The following is a 17954-nucleotide window of genomic DNA, read 5'->3' on the forward strand; positions in this document are numbered from 1 at the left end:
AAAAATGATCATATGGATGTCTTCAGGGTCAAGAGGTCATGGCATATGAGAAATATGGAGTAGATTCCATCATGTACGGCCGAGTTAAAGCAACTTCCATTTTCATGGAAAATGGTGTCTCTTTGCCGCTGCTCTGCGCTCACATAGTTCGATATTTTGAAAATCTTTTGATAACTTTTCCCTGCAAAGGTCTCAGCATCATATTGCCCGAATGTGAAATCAATCGTGTGTAATCTCTAGGAGGAGTTCGTCAGAATACAACGCCTGAAAACAAGGAAAATGCCAAAATTGATCGGTTCACTGCAGCGCCCTCTAGTGTTTGAATATTTTGAAACAATTTGGGTACGTTAAGGGACACGATGTTGACATATGCTACAAAGTTTGTGAAGATAGGCCAAGTAATTTGGAAGTTATGTGTATTGACATATTGAGCCACGCCCCTAAGAGGTTAATTAGTTAATAACTTCTGAACGCAATGAGATATCAACACGGTTGACAATATCGTTTGACCACATTGAGCCAATGATGATTCACAGAAAATTTCGTAAGAAACGGACCCAGCGTTTAGGAGGAATGGGCAAAAATGTGTTTTTACAAAATTCAAAATGGCGGAAAATCTAATTAGGCGCATTTTAATTTCACGGATGAGTTTTTTGTAGAGCAGTCCCACCCGGACATGTGTGTAAAATTTCAAGTCAATCGGCCATAGTTGGCAAAAAGCGTAGCCTTTCTGCCTAAAGGGGGCGCTATAGGGACATTTTCTCAGACTTTTGGTCGACACCCAAATTATATTAAAATTTTCGCCGAGTCTGATGGGTGTGCAAAGTTTGAAGAATGTAGGTTTATCCCAAGCACCTCTTTTCCCTGCGCATAGGTCGGGAATAATAATACTTAGCATTTCAATAGGTCCTCGATCTGACTACGTCAGTACTCGGGCCCTAATAATAATAATACTTATTGTCCATTTTAAATGGAACTGGATGAATTATTAATACATAATCTAATAATAAATACACATTCTAATCTAAAGTAAAATAAGAGATGCTTTACAAAATTAATTACATAAAGCTTTTGCTTTTTGCATCTTAAAATAAAGTACATTTAGAGAAATGTAACTGACTTAATTTTGCCTGCAGGTTTAAATGCAGTTCATTCAGGTGTGATGTTGTATTCTGACATGTGTGCAGAGTAACGTTATGTTTCTGGTTATTGAAACCACAGCTCGAGTCCTAGTTGACACCATGTCGGGCAGTGTCCTGTGTTAGGATTCTGGTTATATTGGGCTCTTATATGGTTTATTTTCTGTGCTTTCATTTCGGATGAGAGTTGAATACGTTTGCTAAAAAAATATTTAAATAAGGGTGTTTGCATTGAGAAGTTGGTTTAGCACAAAAATAAATAAATGATCCTCTGATTTACAGACATCTATTTAAACATTCATGTCCACAGATTCTTTGGCGTTTTTAATTCTAAATACTCAGAGAGCGTCACCACAGCGCCATCTAGTGGCGGCGGCCAGAGCACCAGGGTTTCGTATCGTTGCTTCTATCCTCGGACAAGCCGGTACACGTCCCCGAGATATTTAATAGTTGGTTATAACAGATGTTCTACTTAAATATCCAGGGCCAGACGACCAATCGGCTCTTGAGGGGTCTCTCATTGGTCTTAATGGTCTCTGGCCGCGGGCCAATGTCTCTTTCCCACGCATGAAAATGATACATTTAATACAAAGTTCATACTGGGTCAGCCAGACTGTATTTAAGCCCCCACATGTGTGAGAAGGGGTGCGCTTGCTAACCACTCTGAACCAGGAATATAAAGAGCACCGTACTCTTCAACATGTCCTTATCCAAAGAACAAATGACGGTCTCGGCCTCCGAGGACCTGCGAAAACCGAAATGCAGCCGGTGCCGCCACCACGGGGTCATCGTCCCGCAGAAGGGCCACATCAAGTCCTGTCCTTTCCTCCAATGTGACTGCTGGAAGTGCTGCCTCATCACGCAGAGGACTCGTCTCACGGCCGTCCAGCGGAGGCTGAAGAAAGCCCCAAACCCCCCGCAAAGGATCGAGCAGCGACCCGCCGGCAGCGCGGTGAACCCAGCGGCCGAGGGGACCTGGAGCCCCGGGGCCCGAGAGGACGACGCCGGCCTGTCGGCCGCATTTGGAGGGCAGGGCCCCCCGACGGAAGGGGCCCCGGAGCGAGCCGCCGCTACCGGGCTGAGTCGTCACGACATCCGGAGTCAACAGCCGCCGGCCGGTCTGGACGGCGGGAAGGAAGGGCCCGGCACACGGTTCAGTACGTCACTCATTATGATGTATCCTCGCCAGCTATCCTTAATGATATTACACGTTTCTAACAACTCACTCAGCGTTACGCCGGTAAAGTTGTTAAGATACTGTGAGATAAATATTGAAGGATGGTCCCAAGACAGCTGCTATGACAGAGCGAACGTCCTAAAATAACAACAAATTAATTTAAAGCACCAAAATAATAATTTTAAACAACGAAGATGGCCGACGGGACGTAATGGAAATAACTTAACGTTTGATGAACATGTCTCGTTATTTTACGTCCATCTTAAAAGGCCTGCCAGTAACTCTAGACAATCTTCAACAACGACAAATACTTTGTAATGTGCGAGTAAAAACGTTATTACTATGTATTTTATACAAAACACTAACGGCTAAATGTCCGGTGTGATGACGTCATCAACGGCCATTAATTAAACACCTGCAGCTCATTCGAAAAAGAAAAAAAACGGCGCGTAGAGCAAACTGCGTTCGGTTATTCAGAGCGACGGCCTTTCTCTTTATTACAGATGGATACAGTTCATGACTTCATGAAGAAGAAGAACAACAAAACAGGTCCGCCATGTTATCACGGATTTACAAACGCACCACGAGGTTAAAACTATTGGAATTATATAGCTAGAACAATTAGTTAAATAAACGATAAGGTTATCAACCAAAATAAATCAGCAGCCATGACAGTAGTTAATAGCTTCAGTCATTCTCTGGTTACCACTTTTCAATGCGAGGAAGTGCTGCTTTTCTTAGTCATGTATACAGTGATGGAAGGCAACACAATGAAGTTCTTGTACTCTACTGTAGTATTTCCACGTCATACTCCTTCATATAAGTTACTATACTACACTACATTTGTCTAACAGCTTTACTCATGACATTTAAAGACACAAAGCTGAACACAGGTCCTCAGCAACGCTACAAACGATTTTACAGAATATGATGCATTTCTATAAATTAAAATTTAAGTAAGTGACAGTAAACAGTAAGTGTGGAGGAGTTAAAAACACACATCTACAGCAGTAAAACGCAACATGCACATGAATGCAGCAATAATATAAATCCACAAGTAAATGATACTACTTGCACACTTTTAATTAAGGGTTTGAATGCATAACTTAATTTTGTAGTTTTCACTGTAATATTGCTCCTCTTAAGTCAAGGAGGTAAATGCTTCCTTTACCACACATGGTATTTAATTAAAAATAAACGTTGAACTATATGATCGTCAAAACGAGCAATTTGACAACTTTACTGTCAACTCAGAAATATTCGTGATATTTTTGCACTTTTGTTCAACACAAAATAAATAAACAATGAATTAAACAGTTGCATGAACATGTTGCCATATTTTGGCCCCGATGTGGAGAAACCTCCACCCGCAGATACCAGTCTATATGATGTTTAAAATTAAGTGTATCTTATAATGTCTTGCCTTTCCTTACAGATGCCCCTTACTTTGGTGAACTCGGCCAGGCTGCACCTCTGCCTGTTTTTCACGTCCCGTGGATGACTGGCTACCCCAGCGGCTACGGGCCGTGTCCCAACCTCCTGCTCAACATGCCGTGGCTGGCCCCTGTGCCCACTGGGCTTTACAACAATAGCCTCCGCGGGCCCCTGATGCTCCCCCACTTCCAGCCGGCTACTCTGCATTACCCGCCTCCGCCGGAGCCTGGACCTGTTGCTGTGAGACCGCCGCTCCTCTTTGAATACCGTAGGCCAGCTGTGAAGTGTACAAACAAACTACCGTTATGAACTAATGGAAAGAAAAAATGCATTTGTTAAATATGTCAGGATTGCAGACCGGTCTTCTTCACCCTTCGACCGCTCCCGCTCCCAGAGCACCCCCAGGAGGAGCCGATGTCCTGGCAGCACCCACCGTCTCCTCCGTCCAAACACAGCGAGCCAGACGTGGAGAAGCTGGACTAAAGCACAGTGAGCAAGTTCGTAGGGGGAAATTATTTTATTGTTGGTTTGTTCCCCCCTCGCTGTTTTGTACCAAACAGCACACTCAGACACGAGTATTCAACAGTCCTGTTCACATTGCTGCCATGAATGTTTCTGCACTGTTTGGTTGTAAGATATTACAAGAGAAGGCTGTGGCGTTGTTGATAAAAAGAAGCCAGGTATATGATAGTTTACTAATTATTTTGTATGTCTCGTTTTTAGAATTTATATTACACTTGTTTACAAAGAAAAATAAAAGTTATTTTCATATACTTTTCATACATCTTTTTTTGCTTCTTTTTTAATTCCGTCATCGGGATACATGCAAGGTAGCACGGAGAAAAGCAGACAGGGAACAATTCAGGGATTTAAACTCAGAATGGAGGTGAACTAGCTAGTTTACCAAACGATGGTCCACACCAGGAAGGGGGTGAGGCAGAGACTCAAGTCGTGGTTCAAGCTGTCAAGTTACTCGTAAGTAACAGGGACGGGGTGAGTGTGAAAGAAAATGACAAGACAGCGACTTCGCAGACCTGGCAGGGAATGAGTGGAAAGGTGCAGACTGCAGGGCTAACGAGGGGAAAGTGGAAACAGGTGAGCCGGTGGAATGAGAGCATCTGGTGGCCGGTTAGGAGAACTTTAATCCACATGGACATTGAAAAAGTAAGGCTCTTTTAAAGTATAAATAATAATCTGGTTTTCATTGGGCTCATTCTTAAAAAAAAACTCCTGAAGAACACCTTAAAACATGCATATATTCCATTAAAAATACCTTTGTAAATTACAATCCTTTCATATATCCAGTAAATATCCTCTCGAAATCTCATTAAAATACCGTAGTTAGATAATGAGTTATTACAAATGTGGGAGCTCAGTGTAATTTAAGGGTATTTAGTTATCCAGTGAATAAACTTGTCTGTTCCCTCCTGTTTTAAGGAGGAAGCCTGCGCTGTGTCACAATGTCCACCAGGGGGCTCTCACACACACTTTGAGTGCTGTGCCACACTGTCCCTCCTCATACCTTCATGTGTCTGTCCATCTGAGCTCACATTCCTTCCACCAGCTCCACCCGCACAGGAAACATGAATCTAAAGAAGAAACACAAACGTAGTGTTACTTTTTAGTTAATTCTGTGATGCAGTACTTTCTTTTAAACATTTAAGATCTGTCATACGGGGTCAAGAGAGGTCAGCACCACTGATGGTAAAACTGGTCAAACCTGTAATCATCAGTGGTGGAGTACATTTATTCACTGAAGTACATTTTTTGGGATACCTTAACAGCATTAGTTATTAGTTACCTTGCAGATTAAGATTTTACATAAACAAATATATATGATAAACTGTAACGCAATAAAGTTGTGTACAATAACACAGGTTCCTAACCTTTGGGGCTTATGACCATGAGTTCTCTAAAATGAATGAATGAATATATACTTTATTAATCCCCAAGGGGAAATTTGGTGTCGAGTAGCAGACAAAAAATAAGATCTAAAAACTGCAGGGATGAAAGATATATATACAATAATAATACTAATAAAAATAAAATAGCTGAGATGAAAGAAAAAAGAACAGAGTATTAATTTAGGAATTAAATTAAACTTAAACAGTAGAAGTGCAAAAGTGCAAGTATGTATGTGTATATTAAGTGTGTGAGGTGTAAATAAACAAACAATAGGAGAGTGCAAAAATGCAAATTATGTATGTAATATGTGAAGCGTGAAGTGTAGATTAACATAAACATGTACAATGATTAATTAGTCATAGGATCTGACAAGCGGTGACTTATTATAAAGTCGTATTGCCGTAGGCAGGAATGTTTTCCTGTAGCGGTCCTTGTTGCAGCGGAGCGTGAGGAATCTCTTGGACAAAGTGCTCCGCTGACCCACTCAGAGCTGAGATTAAAGGAAAGTATATGCCGGTCTTTAACTTGAATAACCTCCATTTGTGTACTGGTACTTTTAGCGGCGTGAAAGATGTAAATGCTTGTTAGTAGATCAGGTGGTTCACCAGACGAGACGACATCACACTGTGCTGGGTTATTTCTGAGATTTGTCACTAAAGTGTCGGATTCCAGGAAGAGGCGTCCAGCGCGACACCGCACCCCGCTGGCCGCTCGCTGGGGGATTGTCAGCCGTGATTAATGTCGGCATCAGCAACTGCAGGAGTTCACTAAAGTGCAGCTGCCAGGAGGTGAGGATTGGGTGTTGTGTGTGTGTGTGTGTGTGTGTGTGTGTGTGTGTGTGTGTGGGGGCTTCTGAATTCCTGAGAATAATACAATCAAATGAATTCCATTAGTTCTCTTCCTCCATCTCCATGTCTCTCCATCTCCATCCCCAGTGGGCTTTTAGCTACAGTGGATTATTTATCAATACACAGGAAGTGTCACTGTTACAGCAGCTTAGCAAAAAAGAGGGCTGACGAGTATGTTTATGTTTGGGTGGGCGGGGATGTACTATTATGGGATGACAACTGTATGTATCTGCATTTATGACCGAGCAATTCAAACAGGGTTAAATCATCAAATTAGATTTCTTAAAAGGATATATGTAATGTATTCAGACCCTCACTCATAAATGAAGAAAGTCAGTAAGAGCTGGACCCGTCTCTTACTGACTCCGCTGTTTGACCTCGGAGGTCGTTAAAGAGGGTGTGAAGTGTTTTCCACGCTGCACAACAGTTTCTGCAGCATCACCTCCTCTCTTTGCACCGCGGTGGTTTGCACAACAGAGCCGGCCTTTGTGCCGAGTTGGTGTCGCTGCCGGCTCTGATGCCACTGCCTCAGCACATTGCAGCAACAAGACTGGTAAAATATCTGCAACGTCTGTGTGCAATAGCAGTCCTTGTTTTTCACATTGGGGAGTAGGTGTTTCCAGGGCCCTGGATTCTGATTCCTGTCCACCATGAATCCACCCAACAACTGCAGAGTCATCTGAGAATTTTCATTTTCATTGGCTGCAAAAAACAAAACGGATGTGGTCTCCATGACCTTCATGTGTCACGAGGTGGTTAAGGAGTGAACCCAAATGCTGATGCGTGGAGCAAAAGTATATTTATTCTTTCCAAAACAGGCAGGATTCTCAAAAACACAAAGCAGGATTCCGGCGGAACGGAACAGAAAGCAACAACAGGAAGTGGAACACACAGGCAAACACACGGTTTTCTCACAGTACAACCCGACAAGAGGACAGGAGACAAACAGGGTTTAAATACAAGAGGAAGAGTATTGGACACAGCAGGAAACAATCAGCAGACAGGGACAGGAAGTGCAGGGGAACAGAGGACACAAGAGCAGGGTTCTTACGGTCATGGAAAACCTGGAAAAGTCATGGAATTTTAAAATGATTATTTCCAGGCCTGGAAAAGTCCTTGAAAAAAAAAAGGTTTTGGAAAAGTCATGGAAATGTGTTATATTCATGTGTTCATGACATTCATGTATGCTGAGTTTGAAATAATGAATATGCTTTTAAAGGAAAGGCGCTAAAAACAAATATCATTGGTGTCATTTAAGGTTTACTGTATGCTTTGGAATTCTCATTGTTAGTCTAAATACTACATGTTTACACCGAGATTTCACTAAATGTTTGGTCATGGAAATATGGTTTAAAGTCATGGAAAAGTCCTGGAAATCCATTGGTCAAACTGTGCATGAACCCTGAAGGGGCTTGGACTTTCAACATAAAACAGGAACCCAAACCGTGCCATCATGACATGTGATATCAGGAAATCTGGCTGGTAAGAAGACGCCTTCTTCGGCACCAGAAAGGCAGATTGTCTTCCACAGCACCTGACGGCTCAGGTGCTGAACAAGCCCCCACACAGCTGGCCGACACAGACTTTGAGGAAGGCTGATCCGGGCCTGCAGCCTGCCTTGCACTGGAGGAGTAACTCCAGCCTCACCTGGCTGCATACGAGCCCTGTGCAGACGAGTGGATGATGGGGGTGGAGGTGGAGTTGGGTGGGGGTCGTTATCAGTCTGAAAGGCCAACAGGTGTGTCAGGTGTGACAACATAGCATGCAGCATGTTGCGGTTCATCCATGTTTACTGTTTCACTTTTGCATGTTAGCATACAAATATTTGCTCAGCAGCACTGAACACAAAGTAGAACTAAGGCTGATGGGATGCTGTTAGCTTTGCAAGTATTCAGTCATGAATCTATATAATCTACAAACTGAAAGTTTATGATGATGACGATGATGATGATGATGATGATGATGATGATGATGATGATGATGAAAGGCTAGACCAAATGTCATTGCAATGCAACTGCCAGTTGCTGAGACAAGAGACAACCTCATGGTGGCGCTAGAGAAAAAGTCAGAGGATCCCAAAAGCCAGTAGTTTACATCATCTGGGGACCACGAATGTCTGTTCAAAGATTTGTGAAGATCCATCTCGTAAATGTCTCACCAGCGAGCTCATCGCTGTTTTGAATGAAAGCAACCTGCTGCTCCAGCTTGAGTTTGCTGCTATGAAATGTTGTAGAGATGTCACTGGATAGGTGAACACGTTGGGGATTAGAGCAGAAGAAAAAAGGAGGTCAGGAGGACAAAGAAAATAACTCCTATCAGTCAGCACAGACTGCATACGACTGTTGAATGTACATTTAGTACATAGGCTAGAGTCGACACGGTAAACACTAGATCTTTGTTGGAGTAGGAGATACAAGCGTCAACACCATCCTGATCGGCCTCAGGCCCAAACCTTCAGGCACGGCTAAGATGATTCCTGTCATTTTAGTTTTTGCTTGTCTACACTTGAGTGTGAGGGATAAGATGACAAAGATAGACGTTTCTGAGTGGGAACGGCCCAATTAGGCCATAATCAGATTTTTATTATTGCTTAGAATTTTTCCAGATTTCAATTTAATTGAACTGGCAAAGACATGATGACACAAGCCAAAAGGTGCGTCTACTGGATGGAGTGCCAATTGAAATACAATACGTGTCAATAGAGGCGCTTGTCTGGCATGTGCCAGCAGTTCTGAGGAAGTGCTAGGGTTATTGATGATTCAAGAGGCGTGACTGTGAAAGGATTGGTTCAAAATGTTTTGGAAATACGCTTATTTACTTGAACAATTATGGCTTATAGAAGCACAATACTGTTATGATCCTGTGTCCCTCACTGCCCTTACCTTAGATGCTTGATTATGTAGCAATCCAGATCAACGTTCGTAAACATTATTGATTATTGATCTAGTCTGCCAGTATGCTAGCCACCCCGTCACCTCAGTTGTAAGTAGATCAATCCAGGTGATAGCGAGATACTCATAATCAATCATTTGTACCAGCAAACTGAGAAACGTGTCACCACTCGTGCCACTGACTGGCATGGCCTCACATCACCGTGGCCGGCGCGGTACACAGTCCCACAACACAGTCACACAACACAGTCCCATGACAGGGTGGCGCGTGCCTGTCTCATGACCTCCTGTGACCTCCTGTTACCTCCAGGATGCTAGATGGCTAGCTATCCAGCTAGCATACTGGCAGACTACATCAATAATCAATAATGTATACGTGCAAACTATGAAACATACTCACCACTCGTGCCACTGACAGGCATCGCCCCCATCACCATCATATTAATGTTCTTTATCACTTTGTGTTTATGTGTCTATTTTCTGTTGAGAAGATAACTGATTTCTGTTAGCTTTGAGTCACTGCTGGCCTTTTCATGTCATTTATGAATGCGTTGTAAAGCATAGATAGTCACAATCAACTCTTAAAAAAAAAGAATCTGATAACGGGCTTTCCCTCATCTGAAGACAGAGGCTCATTGTCTTCTCTGGCCTGTGAGCCTTCAAACCACTTTCAAGTACTTTGTCATTAGATACAAACAATTTCTCTATGTAACTTTCTCTCGTAACCTAAGCAATGCTATATTTTACCATTACAATCATTACATATAGAAAATAAATGCATGAATAAATGACATTTAAATAAAAAAATTATCATTTACTAACACTTTATAAATGATCTAGAAGTCCTTTATACTTAATTTACAAATGGGGAATCCATCATTTATAAAGTATGAAAACCCAATCATGAAACTTATTAATCAACTGTGTTTATGAATTGCATACTAATGAGTTACTAATGAGTGTTCATGTTGGAACAATGCCTTATAAATTATGAATTAAGTGTTTATTCATGCTTTACTAATGCTAAAGAGTGTGTAGTTATTATAAAGTGCTACCGTAACCTGGTTATGCAACAGCATGCTTTGGATTTTACGGATGGCTGAAACTACTGTAATACTCCCAAAATGTTCAAACCTTTCACTGCTTTATTTCTGCAAAGGTTGCACCAGCTGAGCCACAGCTTTGGTCCTCACAAGCCCCTTTATAGCCATAAAGTCCTTTTGTATCGTCAGCAAAATAAGTGAAAATGCCCCCTGCCATCATTGCATTCATATAGTATTGAACTATTTAACATGAATGCATTAATATAAAAGTATGTTAATAACGGTGAGGGCATTTGTTTGAACCAGGCGTTCAAATCCCATATAATTTGTATAAAAGCTGTTGTTTTCACACACAACTCAAAAACACCTATATCAACTTCGTATGCCAAGCTGTGACAGGCCTGAGGTTACCACAGGAGGCCACATCCTTTGTATAAAGGCAATGCAGCTTGCAGCTTGTCCCAATGGGAATGTGCCAGAGAAACCATCACATGTAAGCAAAATACTCGGAAATGACCTTTTAGATACACGCCTTAAAGAGGCATGCGTGTGCTTGATTAGAAAAAAAATGTTTTCCTCGTAAACTCCACCCTTCCCTGCAATGTGTTGACAGGAGAAGAATCGGCTGCAGTGGCAGTTGATGTGACAACGAGGAAATAATCAAACGTTGTTTCACAGAATCTGTTGTTTTTTTAATCTGTGCAACATGTTAAGTATTGGTTCTTGTTGGCTGGAGTGAGACTGTGATTTGAGAACCTTTTGGTCATTTCCTCCAGAAATTAGCAACACTGATTGGCTCACACCTCATTACACTTTAATTAGATTTCTCTGCTGCCAAACAGAAGCTGGGCTTGATCCGGATTGCTGCATCTAAGAGTAGTCACAGGATCCTAAAAGTATTGTGCTTCTATAAGTCATAATTGTTCAGGACGTAGAGGTTACTTCTACGCTTAGATGCCAAGTAGTGACCCGGCAGTGTGAGGTGTGTCTTTAAACAAGACAACTATTGTTCAAAAGAGATTCCGCACATCTGGTGATCGGGTTCTGTGGAAGACGCCACATGACCGACGCTTCACTAGCGCTTTCATTTTAAATTCTGGATTTCATTGGCCGTTTTAATGTTGCCAGTCTGGGATTAAGATAACCAGAGATTAGCAGAGGTGAAAAGGCTGTTAAATATGAATGCCCAATTGTTTAATGATTCAACGTAATAATAAATATGCAATATGCAAACATGCAGACTTAAACTATTATTGCATTTGCAAAAATCCTGAAAGTCCCTTTTTATATATTAAAGGATCAAATTTGAAGAGCTAGATACACAGTATGATATGTGTGAAATAGATTTTCTACCATCTGTGATTTATACGAGTTAACCAAATATGATGTGCAGCACACATCCAAATCTGTGGCACTCTCATTAATACAGTACATTTCTGCACAGGCGGGATGTATCAAACACGTTGAGGTCTTTCATAAGCATTATCAACATTGTATGTTACCTCAACAAGTAAGCAATAGGCGTATTTCCCCAAAATGTTGAACTAATCCTTTCACAGTCTTGAATCATCAATAACCCTAGCACCACTGTCACTGTATATACTTCTAATTCACTCTATATAGTTGCTTTTTTAAGGCTTGATGAAGGCGAGATCAAATACAAACTGAAGATGAGGAAAGTAGATGTTACCGGTTGGTTTCACATGCACCGTTGACGTGTGATCATGCTCCCTGTCCGGGTGCCCAGCAGGCAGAGTGAAGCTGTCAGGACCTGAGTTAACTATTGAGTCATGCGAGGAGAAAGGATGGGTGCGCCCCAGATAACAGATAAAACCTGTCCAGTGTGGTCCTGGAATGCAGACCACGGTCTAACGTTCAAAAGACGCTCTGCCCGGATTAAAGCGTTTCAACAGTTCAACAGATAAGGAATAAGAATAAAGAACAGTGGAGTCAAAAGTAGAAATGAAGGGTAGCAGCAGAGTGAGAGAGAGAGTCGTTATCATTTTAAATAATCTGAACAAAAGCACATAATCTAGGCAGTGGGCCTAAAGAAAAGTGGACAGATAGTAAGAGGCGAGGCAGTCAGGGGCTCTCAGAGCAGAGTGAGTTCAGGGTGTGGCGTCGGCAAGAACGGACAATGGTTTAACATTCCTGGCCCGGTGCCTTAGTATCAGGCCGAGGGGAACAGACGGAGCAATATCCTGCAGGAGATTGAGCGATGAGGAGAGGCGAAGGAAGAAGTGTCTGCTCACAAGTGGGCAATGACAGACGTATGAGGGTTATGCAGAGAAATGAAAGGAGCGACTTTCAAAATACTCATCTGTCCTCCTTGGTATTGTGCCCAGATGTTGCACAATAGGGAGTTTGTTTCTAATAATATTGCGGTGTGTTCATTTGGTGTTTCTTGTAAATAGCACAGCACAAAGTGTTAGTCTCTCCTAGTGATGAACCACAGAGGAGCACCATCCAACCCTGCAGCTCTCGTCCTCATTATAGTGTTTTTAGCCACTTTAGGCTCATTGTTTTGGGTTTTCAGCCGGCATGTTCTCCTCTCAAACCAAGCAGCAGACACACACGATAGCGACCAGTTGAAGAATCTTCAAAATCTCTTTTTACCATCTGGATCAAACAAAAAATATGAAATGTGCTGCCTGCCAAAAACAATATGTTATGTTGTATCTCCTTTCATTATCAATCCATACAAATCCGGTAGCTGTAAATAACATATAATTTACAATAACATGTAAACCAAAATGTAATACTTTTAGTAATCCATTAATTCATATTTTCATAAAAGAATAACACGTTTTTTCACGACAAATTTGTCGTGAAAAATGTCATTTCCGGCTACCTGGATACAGAAAAAGTGGCGCAACTCTGGAAACAGAGTGAACAGAATCTTTTGTCACGCAAAAGAAGAGTCTTCAGAACAGTAGCTGTCGTTAAACTACCAGGTATTTATGTTCAAGAACAATGCACGCTTAGCTCTGTGACTCGAAACGTAATGTTAACACACTAAAGCACATATGTCAAACTCAAGGCCCGCGGGCCGAATCCGGCCCGCCGCGTCATTTTATGTGGCCCGCACGGCTTCACAGACCCGTTTTCAGTGAATCGCGGACCATTGCATTGGCTTTTATTTTGAAGGGGATTTTGTATGTGCTTTTATTTTGAAGGAGATTTTTTATGCAGCGGAGTGACATCTATTCACACTCCTCAAGGCTGCATTCACAACACGCTTTACTTGCGTGAGTTTACACGTTGGACTATTTGTGATAGTTAAGCTTCATTACCGACTTTTTTTATTCCATGTTTGTGCATGAAAACACTGAGTCTGTTAAAAAAGGCTGAAGTTATAAAAAAAAAATATATATATATATATATATATATATATATATATATATATATATATATATATATATATATATATATATTGTATTACCTCATGTCCTTAAGATGCACTTTTGGGGTTTTAATTGAGTGTAAAAGGGAATATTTCAAACAATTTTGTTTGTGTAGGCATACTGTGATATTGTGTACTTTCTCAGGTTTAAACTGCACCATATCATTAAATCAATTTGAGAAGTTGAAAATGTTCCTCGCATTGGATCTCAGCTTGTCATTAAGGGGTCAAGGTGGGTCCTGCAGCCAAACCAGTTCAGAACTACTGCCCAGACCAGTTGAACTAGTGCCCCAGACCAGTTGAACCACTGCCCCAGACCAGTTGAACTACTGCCCCAGACCAGTTGAACTAGTGCCCCAGACCAGTTGAACCACTGCCCCAGACCAGTTGAACTACTGCCCCAGACCAGTTGAACTAGTGCCCCAGACCAGTTGAACCACTGCCCCAGACCAGTTGAACTACTGCCCCAGACCAGTTGAACTAGTACCCCAGACCAGTTGAACCACTGCCCCAGACCAGTTGAACTAGTGCCCCAGACCAGTTGAACTAGTGCCCCAGACCAGTTGAACTAGTGCCCCAGACCAGTTGAACTAGTGCCCCAGACCAGTTGAAACAGTGCCCCAGACCAGTTGAACTAGTGCCCCAGACCAGTTGAACCACTGCCCCAGACCAGTTGAACTACTGCCCCAGACCAGTTGAACTAGTACCCCAGACCAGTTGAACCACTGCCCCAGACCAGTTGAACTAGTGCCCCAGACCAGTTGAACTAGTGCCCCAGACCAGTTGAACTAGTGCCCCAGACCAGTTGAACTAGTGCCCCAGACCAGTTGAAACAGTGCCCCAGACCAGTTGAACCACTGCCCCAGACCACATGCATGTCTTTATTTGCTCACAATTATTTGTTGGACCAGTTATGTCCTGTGACAAAAAAGCTTTGAAGAAAGTTAATATAATAACGTGAGTTTGATCTTTGTTATTTTCTTCTGTTTTAAGTTTGATCTTTAGCAATGTGGGTTTCTTAACCCTAAATTAAATGGACTTCTGTCATACTAACAGAGACATTTGCTTATTTTTACACTTGAATAAACAATAATCTAATACAAAAACAGTAACATTATGTTCGGGAGGAGTTAAATGTATACAGTGTTACAACCGGCCCTTTGAGGACGACCATGATGCTGATGTGGCCCGGGGTGAAAATGAGTTTGACACCCATGAACTAAAGGGACAAACTGAGGACGGTGGAGACCAAACCAGAGCTCAAATTAAAGTAAATATTGGTCTGAGATTCATCAACTCCCAATAACTGCTCATGATGCTCCGTGTCGGCTGACTATGTAAATAGGGAATTGTCTGCTGACTAGGGATGGGTATCGTTTCGGTTTTTCCCGATACCGGTGCTAAAACGATACCGGTGCTAAAACGATACCGGTGCTAAAACGCTACCGGTGCTAAAACGCTACTTTTAAAACGATACCGGTGCCTAAACGGTGCCTGAACCAATACTTTTTTATTGCCAAGGGAATTTTTTTTCTTAAAATTGAACAATATATTAACTGTTCAAAAAGCTTGTGCGCGTGTCTCAGCGATCTGTGTGTGCGCGCGCTGCGTGTGCTGTGTGAGCGCTGGAAGCCCCGCCCCCTTGTGCCCCGCCCCCTTGTGCCCCGCTCTGCATGCAGGCGGACGACAGAGAGCGGAGCATCGAGTGCGCTCTGATCTTATCGTTTTTAACGTACGGGTACCGCGCTACCTTTTTAGTAAATATATACCGTGCGACATTACAGAGTAGTAAAAAAAATTATAAATCGGCTCAGGCAACGAAAGGAAGCATCGAAGTCTGCGTTGGAACCTGGTTCTCGGTACTCAACCCTACTGCTGACACATTAGAAATAAAAATGCACATAACGCATCACCTCAGTGCTGACTGGATCATTCAACATGTTTATTTGTATTCCAATTGGTTGTGTCTTTTGGTCTGATGATTGAAAGTAGCATCTGTATTGATGATCATGATCTTGAGAAACATCTAACCTTTTCAAAACCTGCCCAACCTCCAGCGTGTTTTAGAGATAAGTGGCTGTACTCAAGATGTTTGGCAAGTAAATATATTAAAAGTTTACTGGCACAGGTCTATGCAGGCGTGTTGTAAAAAGCTGTAGAGGTGTAACCTAAAACTATCAATATAGTCATTTAGATAAAGCGTGTGTGTTTCTTTCAAGTTGAATCTATTCATGGGTCCATTAAAGCAATTCCTTAAGTCAAGACAGCAGCATGTTCCTCTTTGCGTGAGCAGCCTGTGTGGTTTACGGTGTTTAGACAGGCACTGAGTCCTGTGTTCAGTAGGATTAGGAGGAAGGATGGAAGGAGAAAAAGCACTTGTTCATCTCAAAATTCTGCAAGTCGTGCCCAAGGTTGGAATATAACAAAGTACATTTACTCAAGCACAGTTTTGAAATGCTCGTAATTTACCGCATTTCAGATAGAAATTTTGCTTTTGCCTCTTGTCTGACAGCTATAGTTACATATTTACATAGATATTTTACATACCAAACATGTGACAAGTTTTTAATTCAAGATGCGTTGTTACAGAATAAACTGCCCAACAAAATATATAAATACAAAGTGGTTATTTATCTAGAAGGGCTACGACATTACTAAAGGCTTAAATTATTATTATGTAATAAACTGTATATATATTAATAACATTCTAAGAACTTTTGATAATTTTAACCTGCAGTAATGTATTTGTTTTTGACCACTTGGGGGCAGCAGAAACAAACTGTAAACACAACACCAACATATTATCAACTTTTTAAGTGCATATGATAATCACACAAATCCTCAGAATTATATCACAAAAGTATTAAATATAGCTGCCTGAGGTATATATTTTTTCTATTTCACTTCTGTGAAAAAATGCAGGACATTTGTTTCTCATAATTGCATTTTTCACTTTATTAAGATGAGATATCATCAAATGTCTTCGATTAACAAGACAAGTGAATCCACTACTGATATGTATGTTCGTTACCTTATGAAGTTCAATATATTTACAGGTTGGCACGGAAAGATTAAAGAGGTCATCGTAATTCTAGCTGCTGACATACAGACGAGTGCACTGGCGGTGTTTGAAGTAAGAGTGAACAAAGTAAAATAGACCATAAAGTTAATGAATGCTGAACGATGTTGGCTGTAGTTCAATCATTACAACCATCCCAATTCATTACTGCAAGTTGGATCTCATCTCTACCAGCACTTTCCAACCTTCAAATGTCAGCTGACAAAGATGATCTTTTAACTACTTAAGGTCTACAAAAGAAAAAATATTTTGTCTCTCAGCACAAACAAACCAAATGTCAAACAGACTCGCCCAGCGACCCCTGAAGGAGTTATCCGTCTGGTTCCAAGTTGCTCAAAGGTTTCTACACGTGATCAAGACCCTCCCTTCTCCAGGAGCTCCTGCCACACCCTGAGTCTGACATTTCAGGGGGCGGGTGTGAGATGACACGTGAGAAAAGGTATTTCATGATGCAATTCTTAGGAAACCAAAAGGTTATTGACTTTACCTTTTACTTTTCTTGACATAAGAGTTAAATTCATGAGTAAAAAAAATGATTTTTCTCTGATACAGCCTCTATTTTTATGTAGAATTGAGAGCGATGAGTTGTATCTTTAGGGATGTTGAGTCACTTACAATCAAAATGGTCCATCTTATTTTATAGAAACCCACAGTCATGGGCCACGGAGAAAGCTAATGCGACAATTTAATGGAAAGACAAGAACAGCACTCTATTTTAAGGTTTTAATACTGCCACACAGATGTTTTTAGGCTTTCTTCAGAGCTTATTCCTTCTTCTTTTTCCTCTACATGAAGGATCCAGCACCTAGTCTTCAAGGTCTAGTCGTGACTTGATCCCTTTTTTGTTTAAAGGGTAACTTCTGTTTTCTTAAGACAACCTTTAAATGTCAAATTTGAAGTGTTCCCACGCTTGATTGAGTGGAACGTCATAGTCACCTGTCGTAATCGTACACCTGGGCAAAATATTTAGACTAACTGCACATTAGTCAGATATATGATGTCGTCAATACAATGTGACTAATGTCTCATCAACTG

This window comes from Taurulus bubalis (assembly GCF_910589615.1).
Source record: "Taurulus bubalis genome assembly, chromosome: 16".
NCBI lineage: Eukaryota > Metazoa > Chordata > Actinopteri > Perciformes > Cottidae > Taurulus > Taurulus bubalis.